We start from the raw sequence: 10,318 nt of genomic DNA, 5'->3' as shown, positions 1-10,318 counted from the left end.
TACACGCCTTACGGCCTGCTCTTCTGGCAGCTCTAGAATCTGGAGGGCTGCGGGTTGCACCCGAGAAAGTCCAGACAAAGCCCCCGATCACCTATCTGGGACATATTTTGACAGATCGGACAGTGTCCCCTGTGACCCCTACCTTGGATGTTTCAAAATTAAAAACCCTTAATGATTTCCAAAAATTACTGGGGGAATTAAACTGGGTGCGCCCTTATCTTGGAATCCCCACCGATCAATTATCTCACCTTTTTGCTACCTTGCGAGGAGCCCCAGAGCTCTCTTCCCCCCACTCCCTTTCACCACAAGCCGCCCGGGAGTTAGAGCAGGTAGTCAAAAAATTGGCTCAGGCTACGGTGGACCGTGTCACCCCAGGGATAGCCTTATGCGCCGTTGTCGTTCCCACCTCTGTCATGCCTACAGGGGTTATATGTCAAGAACAACAATTGGTTGAGTGGATGCATTTGCCCACTCAGCCCCGCCGCTCTGTTTCCCCATATCCGACTTTGGTAGCCCAGTTATTGGGTCGTTTAATTCGGCGCATTACCGTCCTTTCTGGGACCGGACCCTCTGCATTATACCAATCATATACTTCAGATCAACTTGCCACACTTCTTGGCAACGATCCCGATTGGCAGATCCTTTCGGCAATGCATACCGGGGCTTGGGTTACTGGTCTCCCAGATATTCCACGATTAAAGGTTTTCTCACCTTTTGCATGGGTATTCCCCTGCATCACGGTTCTGGACCCAATACCGGGGGCTACCACAGTTTTTACAGATGGAACGAAAGGCCGAGCCGCCTGTTATTGTCCTCCGGACACTTTCCGCGTTATCCCCATTCTGTCCCATTCCGCTCAACACACGGAACTTGTAGCTGTGATGTCAGTCCTTCATGATTTCCCTCAATCACTTAATATTATCTCAGATAGCCGGTATGCATGCTTTGTTACTCTTCACATTGAGACTGCAGCGCTCCAGTTTTCCGAGGCAGCCATTTTTCCTTTGTTCCAGGAACTTCAAGCAACGATTCGCGCTCGTTCTCATCGTTTTTATATTTCTCATATTAGGGTGCATTCGTCCCTCCCTGGACCATTGGTTGAAGGTAATGCTTGTGCGGACCTACTTACTAGGGAAATTGCTAGCGCACCAAGGGCGATTATTTTTGTTGCACCACTGTTGGCTCCGGCTCTTCTCCCTTTAGACACTACAGCCGCAGCCTCGCAAGCCCACCGGCACTTCCACCAAGGGGCGGGAATGTTGCGTCGTCAATTTGGCATTTCTCGGGAAAGCACGCGGGCTATTGTGAAAGCTTGTACCTCCTGTGTTACTACATTACCTGCGGCCTCTGGAGCCACGAATCCCCGTGGTCTTGCACCAAGAAAGCTGTGGCAAATGGACGTCACGCATTACCCGCCCTTTGGCAGATTGGCTTTTATTCATGTTACTGTTGATGCCTGTACATTATTTATTTTTGCGTCGGCTCACACTGGTGAATCAGCCAAACATGTTATGGATCATTTGTTTCTTGCTTTTGCCTTTATGGGAATTCCACAGGTATTGAAAACCGACAATGGCCCCCCATATACTTCTAAAGCGTTTCGGTCTTTCTGTAATATTTTTGCTATCCGCCATGTTACGGGTATTCCATACAATCCCACGGGTCAAGCCATTGTTGAAAACCGTCATCGTTGGCTCAAAGATTTTTTGGAAAAACAAAAAGGGGGAGATGAACAGACCTCTCCCCATAGACAATTACAATCCGCTATATATACCCTTAATTTTTTAACAATGGAGGACAAAGGTCTCACCCCTGCTGAAAAAAGGGGTGGCAGGGACACTAAAGAACACCCCGAAAGAGTAAAATGGAAGGACCCTCTCACGCGCCAGTGGCGAGGGCCAGATCCCTTATTAACATGGGGCCGAGGGTATGCTTGTGTCTTTCCAGAAACTGGGACAGCCCGATCTGGATACCCACAAAGAACGTACGTCGCGTCCTTTCTACAGCACGCCCTCCCTCACCCTGCATACTTCAGGAGCTGACAGAGAGCCAGGATACAGACTCCGCGACTCTTCCTCTGGAGGATCAGCAGCAAAGTTCCTAAAAATGATGATCGCTTTCCTTATTCTCACCTCCTCCACTGTTGTGATTACTGAGGACTATTGGACTTTTGTTCCGTACCCTCCGTGGGTGCGGCCAGTTACGTGGCAGGACCCGGTGGGAAATAGTCTCACTAATGCTTCTGACCTTGTGGGGGGGGGGATGCGATTCCATGGGAAGGACCAGGGGAAGAGACGCTTGTCAATGTCTCCCTCCTTGCTATGCGCACTCAACTTTCTTTTCAACGTTGTGATTATCATTACCCTCATATCTGTGTGACCCCATATTATTATAATGCCACATTTCCTGGGCTTTCATGGTCCGTGATCCGAAATCGGCTCCAAGGAGCCTGGCATTCTTCGAATGTCTCCCTTGATTTGTCACACCTTGCCTCACTCTCCGATGCTATGCAACATACCCCTCCCTTGGCCATTCCTGCCGATATTGCTTCACCAATCATTTCGGCCCTTGAGGCGGTTAATCCTTTTAATTGGCTCTCAATGCTGCTTCATAGTCTCCCATATATTATTTTGTTGATCTTGGCCCTGTTTTGCCTGCCCTGAGTTGCCCGATGGCTATCTGTCTTCCTTCGCCCACTTCTTACTCAAATCCATTCTTTGCAATTGTTTCAAAAACAAAAAGGGGGACTTGTGGCAGACCTAACATCTGGGCCTAGGTAGTAAGCCAGGCCTTCCGTGCTCACAGGAAGACCTAGAAGGCACAATGAAGGAAGTCAGGCTGCTAGATAAATAACTTGGCACTGTTCTGAGAATTCCCTTAGGAACGTGCCGATCTAAGCATGATCTCAGCCTTGCTGATGAGCTCAGCCTTGCTGATAAACTCAGCCTTGCTGATGAGCTCAGCCTTGCTGATAAGCTCAGCCTTGCTGATAAGCTTGCAGTCTTCCGCCTGTCACCTGACTCCCTTGAGGCTCCTCACTGTATAAAATCCTCCACGGTGTGCTGAATAAACAGTCTCCTTGTCCACCTCGAGACTCGCCTGGCCTGTGTTCTTCCATTGCGTGTGCCTGTCTCCCTGCTGCACCGGACGCGTGGAGGAAGACGGCAACATGCTGGGCAGCAGATGCATGGGAGAGAGTCGAGGATGGAGACTCAAGTTTACTGTGCGGAAGGAGGCAATGATAAACCACTTTCATATTTTTACCAAGAAAACTCTACCAGAACGATTGCAGATGGAGGTGGGGTGTTCTGGGAGAGATGTGTTCAAGGTGTCACAATGGGTCGGAGACAACCCAACAGCGTAAGACATGACAAGACTTGTTAATCAATGGTAATTATTGAGCAATTACTATATGCAGAGCACTGTACGAAGTGCTTGGGAGAGTACAATACAATAGAGTTTGCAGACATGTTCCCTGCCTACAGTGAGCTTACAGTCTGGGGGGGTGGGGGGGAAGACATTAATGTAATTAAATAATTTATAATTTAAATGTACTTCTTCAGCACTCACTATGTGCCAAGCACTGTATTGAGTGCTGGGATAGATACAAGCTAATCGGGCTGTGTCCATTCAACTCTTCATTGTCCTTCTGCTCCACCTCCAATCTATTCTTAAAACCTGCTGCTTTTCCCTCACAAACATCTTGTACAGCCCTACTGAGAGCTCACCTCCTCCAGGAGGCCTTCCCAGACTGAGCCCCCTTTTTCCTCTCCCCCTCCCCATCCCCCCCACCCTACCTCCTTCCCCTCCCCACAGCACCTGTATATATGTTTGTACAAATTTATTAGTCTATTTATTTTACTTGTACATATTTACTATTCTATTTATTTTGTTAATGATGTGCATCTAGCTTTACTTCTATTTATTCTGATGACTTGACACCTGTCCACATGTTTTGTTTTCTGTCTCCCCCCTCTAGACTGTGAGCCCCTTGTTGGGTAGGGACCGTCTCTATACGTTGCCAACTTGTACTTCCCAAGCACTTACTACAGTGCTCTGTACACAGTAAGCGCTCAATAAATACGATTGAATGATTGAATGGGACTCACAGACTAAGTAAAATGAAGTAGCATTTAATTCCCATTTTACAGATGAGGAAACTTAGACCCAGAAGAAAAGTGACTTACCCGATGTCACATAGAAGACAAGTTGCAGAGCTGCAGTTAGAACCCAGGTTCTCAGACTCCAAGGTTCATGCTCTTTCCACTAAGCCACACCGCTTCTAACTTTTCCCTCACTCCTTTGGGGAACTCATCCACTCTCCTGGCATTAACTATCACCTCTTGGCAGAAGACTCCCAAATCTCTCTCTCCACCCCTGACCTCTTAACTCCTCTGCAGTTCTGCATTTTCCTCTTGCTTCCAAGAGGAAGTATATTTTCTAACCTCTTAACTCTTAACCTCTTAACTCCTCTGCAATTCTGCATTTTCCTTTTGCTTCCAAGAGGAAATGTATTTTCTAACCAGAACAGGGCTGCTGTTGGCTGCAGAAGCAGTGGAAGTGGTGAGTTCCATGGGGTCAACCCACCTCCAGTGGAAGGTCCCCCATCATTCCTGCAGGTCCTCGGGCCAGATCGGGGGCAGGAGACAAGAAGTCAGGGGGAGGCTGCTGCAGCCGCTGAAGATGATGTATGTGAAGTCAAACCTGATATATTAGGTTCGGGGGGGGGGGGGAGGGGGGGGACAGGGGTCCTCAGGGTCTTGAGGGTGGAGTAAAATAGGAGAGGTGGGACAGTGGCTGCTGACAGAGGAAGCAGGGGCTAGGCCACCACCCCTCCCCAGCACTGGCCCAGGTGGTCAGGAGAATCACACTCCACACCCCCAACCCTCCTCACAGGCTAAAAGGGCTAATGGTGAGACAGCGAAAAAATACCAGATCAGCCATTCTGAGACTTTTTCTTTTACCTGAACCAAATTCTTGCCCCTTCCCATTTACTTCTCCCCCTGCTTCCAGGACAACCTAGGAGTCCTTGACTCTCTAGTCTCTGTCAATTCTCACTCTCTGAATGGTGCTAAATCCTGTCAGTTTCATGCAGGCCTAGGAGTCAGAAGGATCTGGGTTCTAATCTCTGCTCTGCCACTTGTCTGATGTGTGAGCTTGGGCAAGTCAAATCACTTTTATGTGCCTCAGTTACCTCACTTGTAAAATGGGGATTAAGACAGTGAGCCCCCTGTGGGACATATATGGTGTCTAATGTGATTAGCTTGTATCTACCCTGGTGCTTAGTACAGTACCTGGCACATAGTAAGCACTTAATAAATACCATAGTAACAACAACAAAAAAAAAAAAATGAAGAAAAAACATTTCCCTGACTCACCCCTTCCTCTCCATCCAAATGGCCTCCACCCTGGTTTTGGCACTCATCATATCCCAACTAGCCTATTGCATCAGCCTTCTCACTGATCTCCCTTCCCCCAGCCTCACCCCTCTCCATTCCTTACTTCAATCTGCTGCCTGAATCATTTTAAAAACGTCCCCACTCCTCAAAAACCTCCACTGATTGTCCATTCCTCTCCTCATTAAGTAGAAATTCCTGAGCATTGGCTTTAAGGCATCAGCTCTCTCCCTCTTAATGATTATCCACTCTCTTCTCTCACTACATCCCAGCTGATACTCTTCATTCCTCTGAAGCTCACCTTACTGTGCTCTGTTGTTGACTCTCTCGCCTCCAATCAATCAATCAATATATTTATTGAGCACTTACCGTGTGCAGAACACTGTACTAAGTGCTTGGGAGAATACAATATAACCGAATTGGTAGGCATGCTCCTTGTCCACAATGACTCTTTGCTCACATCCTTCTTCCTGCCTTGGAACTCCCTCCGCATTAAAATCTGGTAGACCTCAGCTCTCCCCCTCTTCAAAACCCTTCTGAAATTGCACCTCCTCCAGGAGACCTTCTCTGATTAATTTTTCTTCTTCCCAAATCATACCCTCCCAACTCCCACATCCACACTTATGCATTCAACCACCAATAGCACTTCTATACATCTAGGCCTACCCACTCTACGATAGCTAGACAGTAAGCTTGTTCTGGGCAGTGAATGTGTCTTTTTATTGTTGTATTGTACTCTCCCAAGCAGTTAGTACACTGCTCTGCGAGCACTCAATAAATATGATTGAACGAATGAACAATTGAATCACACATCCCCTTCTAGTTACTGAGAGTTTCATGAAGGGTGATGATAGCTGTCCACCATGTCTCTTGGGAAGTGTTTTTGAGGACTGTCCCACCACACTTATGTGTGCAACCTTCTATCAGTTGACAGTGACCCCTACACCCCTAGAGACACTCCAAACCACTGTATATGTACTGCCTACTCATCCACCTAACCACTTTTCTATTCTCTTTTTCTTCCTATCTGTAATTATTTTGTGTCTGTCTCCCCTGCTAGATGGACAACTCTTTAGCATGTCTTCTAATTCTATTGTACTCTCCCAAGCACTCAGTACAGTCCTTTGCGCATAGCAGGAGCTCAATAAATACTATCAATTGACTGTTTGATAACACACCCTCCTCTTTCCAACAAGCCACATCCCAGTTTTCCCCAATATTCCAAGCCCTCCTGAAAAACTGAGTCCTCCAAGAGGCCTTCCCCAACAAATTTCCATCACCCATGTTTGGGTTATCTCTCAGTAGCCACCCTTGTCATTTAGTACAGCACGAGATGCATAATCCATTTACTTAATCATTTTTCCATACTTCTGTATTACCAGTTGCATTTATATTTTTTCTCCTGCTCCCACTGTATGTGTACAGTTTGTTACCCTGTATCACCCGGTTACAAGCTCTTATAAGACAGGCGCCATGTCTTCTAATTTTACCCTACTCTCTCAAGTACCTAGGACCGTGCTTTGAGCACAATACATGCTCAGTAAATCCTACTGAATCTGTGAAATGGGGAGAATAATCCTTGCCTCTCCCTTCCTCACTAGGATGTTGTAGGGATGAAATGTGATGAGTAATGTCAAAATGCTTTCAAAAAATAACACTATAAGTAGTACTTTTAAGTATTAATATTAATAATCAACAATGAATCGGTGAGAAACAGTTTATCCTCAATGTATGAGACCAGAAGAGACCATAAAGCAGGTTCTCTCTGATTATTATTAGTATTAGTATTGCATTTGTTAAATGCTTACCACGTATTAAGCAGTGTTCTAAGTAGGTACAAGTTAAATGATGATTAATATCTAAAGGATCTGAGCTTATTTAGAGTATCAGAAGGAAGCCATGGGTGTCTTCTTTTTGAAGCAGAGTCCCAAAACACACAGCATCTAAAGCTGCTTTCTTATACTCTGCTCCTTCCCCTATCTGTAATTTATTCTAATGTCTGTCTCCCTCACGGGTCTGTGAGCTTCTTGTGGGCAGGGATCCTGTGGGCAGGGAGAGTATGATATTGTACTCTTCCAAGCACTTAATACACTGCTCTGCACACAGTAAGCGCTTAGTAAATATATCACTGATTGAATAGTTCTTAGAATTTGTGTCATCTGCTGCTTTTCTGTGGGGTATAATATCTGGGATACAATCAATCCATCAACCAATGAGTGAACAGTATTGATTTAGTGCTTACTCTGTGCAGTCCTATACCTTGCCCTAGGGAGAGAACAATAGAGTGATTACCATTCAAAAAGGCTTTATATTGTTTCCACCTCTTGCCGGTATTATGGAAACACTTTTCAGCTTCTTGTTCAACACTATGATATCACATCCCCTTCTAGCTACTGAGGGTTTCACAAAGGGTGATGATGACTGTCCACCATGTCTGTTGGGAAGTATTTTTGAGGACTGTCCCACCACACTGATGTGTGCAACACTACCAGTTCACAGTTCCCCCTCTGTCCCCAGAGACACTCCAAACCACTGTATCTATACTGCTTGCTCCATCTCCCTCCCCCAGGTTCCCTCTGAACAGGTTGTTCTTGTCCTTGATAGAGACGATGGGGGGCGGGGGGAGGAATCATTAAAAACAAAGTCCCCTAACTCCTGAGCATAAAAGGAGATTTTCTGTTCTCTGTTACCCAGCGGGATTCCCCGGCCCCCCAACCTCAGTTCCAGAGCCACTCGGCGTCTGGTGAATCGTAACAAGCTTATTCCTGGAGCCGGCTTCACACCTGCCACCCGGTGTTTCCCCCAACCCTTTCCGGCAGCAGCTTCGGGCTCAGGCAGATGTGGGCCAAGACTCCGATCAGTAAGTAGGCCTCACAAGTACGGTCCGGGTCCAGCGAATAGCTCAGTCAATGCCAGGCAAACACTCCAGCTTTTTTTAGCCCAGTCCCAGTTCCGCACCATTTTTTTCCGAGAGGGCATGTGTCATTGTTTCTTTGCCCCCGCGTCCCCGGCCCCCAACAATCCTGCTAGGGCATTTGTGGTCTAGGTTAAACAGTGGGGGCCATAAAGGGGATCCATTTTGACCTCACCCTCCTTCCTTCCCACTTCTGTGGAGATCTCTGGCTAGGAGAGCAATGGTTAGGAGGGCCATGGTAAATTTGCATACATTCACATGGGATTTGCAATACATGCCTGCAACCGGATTAAATTCTAGTTGCCACATATTATCTATCAATCGTATTTATTGAGCACTTACTGGGTGCAGAATGCTGTACTAAGCACTTGGGAGAGTACAATGTAACAGAGTTGGCAGACACATTCCCTGCCCACAGTGAGCTCACAGTCGAGATGGAGAGGCAGACATTAATATAAATAAATGAATTACAGATATGTACATAAGGGCTGTAGGGCTGAGGGAGGGGTGAATAAAGGGCGCAAATTCAAGTGCAAGGTTCAGCAGATAAGCACTCAATAAATATGATTGTATTTACTGTTGAGTAGGGACCGTCTCTATATGTTGCCAACTTGTACTTCCCAAGCGCTTAGTACAGTGCTCTGCACACAGTAAGCGCTCAATAAATACAATTGAATGAATGATTCGTTGATTGATTGATCAGCAAAGACATAATAAAATGGGCCGGAGAAAGTACAGAGATGGGCAGCCAAGGTGACCGGTGGTATTGGAGAAGCTTCCAGGTTTATTTTCATACACACATCTGCACCAGGAATACTGCCTGCAGGTTTTGATTGCTACAATTTAGGAAGTCGATTTGAGTGCTGAAAAAGGCCCAGAGAAGGGAAATTGAGATAATCAGAGGAAATGTAGAAATGGCTACCTTAAGCTGACAGACTGAAAAGGATGGGGCTTTTCACTCTGGAAAGGAGGCAACCAGGTTGAGAGGGGACAGGATTGAAGTTTACTGAAATCTGAAGTGGGGAAGGGAGCACCCACTGAAGCTGCAGAGTGGCAGGTTCTAAACTGATAAGTGGACACACTTATTCACCCAGTGAAGGGTACAAATACTGAAGTTGTTCTCTCAGGAAGTTTGCAGCCAAAAATATCAGCAGGTTCAAGAGGGGTTTGGCTAGGTTGATGGATGAATGGTTCATGATGGCTCACTAGAAGGGAGGGTTAGGGATGTAGAGAGGCAAGATGCCATTTCTCTCCCCCTCTCTCTTATACCCTTTGACACCAACTAGGCACTTGAGGACCGGCAGAAGTAAAACACATGTTCTTGGACCTTGAGGATTTTGCAACTGAATGCAGGTCATGGTAGATCCAAATTGCTTCATATGCCAAGGTTAATAGTAGTAATTGCATAATACTACACTAGAGTCTTAGGTGGAGCTGCCACTGTGTTGGGGCCGAGTCTGTTCCTTCTGGATAACTATGGTATTTGTTAAGCGCTTACCAGGTGCCAGGCACTGTACTAAGTGCTGGGATGAATATAAGTAAATTAGTTTGGACACAGCCCCTGTTCCATATGGGGCTCACATGGCTCAGTGGAAAGAGCCCGGGCTTTGGAGTCAGAGGTCAGGGGTTCAAAACCCCGCTCCGCTAATTGTCAGCTGTGTGACTTTGGGCAAGTCACTTCACTTCCCTGTGCCTCAGTTACCTCATCTGTAAAATGGGGATTAAGACTGTGAGCCCCAGGGGACAACCTGATCACCCTGTAACCTCCCCAGCGCTTAGAACAGTGCTTTGCACATAGTAAGCGCTTAATAAATGCCATCATTATTATTATTATTTTTTTTTTTTACAGAGGAGGTAACTGAGGTACAGAGTAGTGAAGTGACTTGCCCAAGGTCACACAGCAGACAAGTGGAGGAGCCAGGATTAGAACTCATGACCTTCTGACTTCCAGGGCAGTGCTCTATCCACTACGCCGTGCTGCTCCTCACACATACTTACTAGAGCCCCC

Source organism: Tachyglossus aculeatus, chromosome X1 (assembly GCF_015852505.1).
Source record: "Tachyglossus aculeatus isolate mTacAcu1 chromosome X1, mTacAcu1.pri, whole genome shotgun sequence".
NCBI classification, from domain to species: Eukaryota; Metazoa; Chordata; class Mammalia; order Monotremata; family Tachyglossidae; genus Tachyglossus; species Tachyglossus aculeatus.
The sequence above is the reverse complement of the archived record's forward strand: the minus strand, read 5'-3'. Positions refer to the sequence as shown.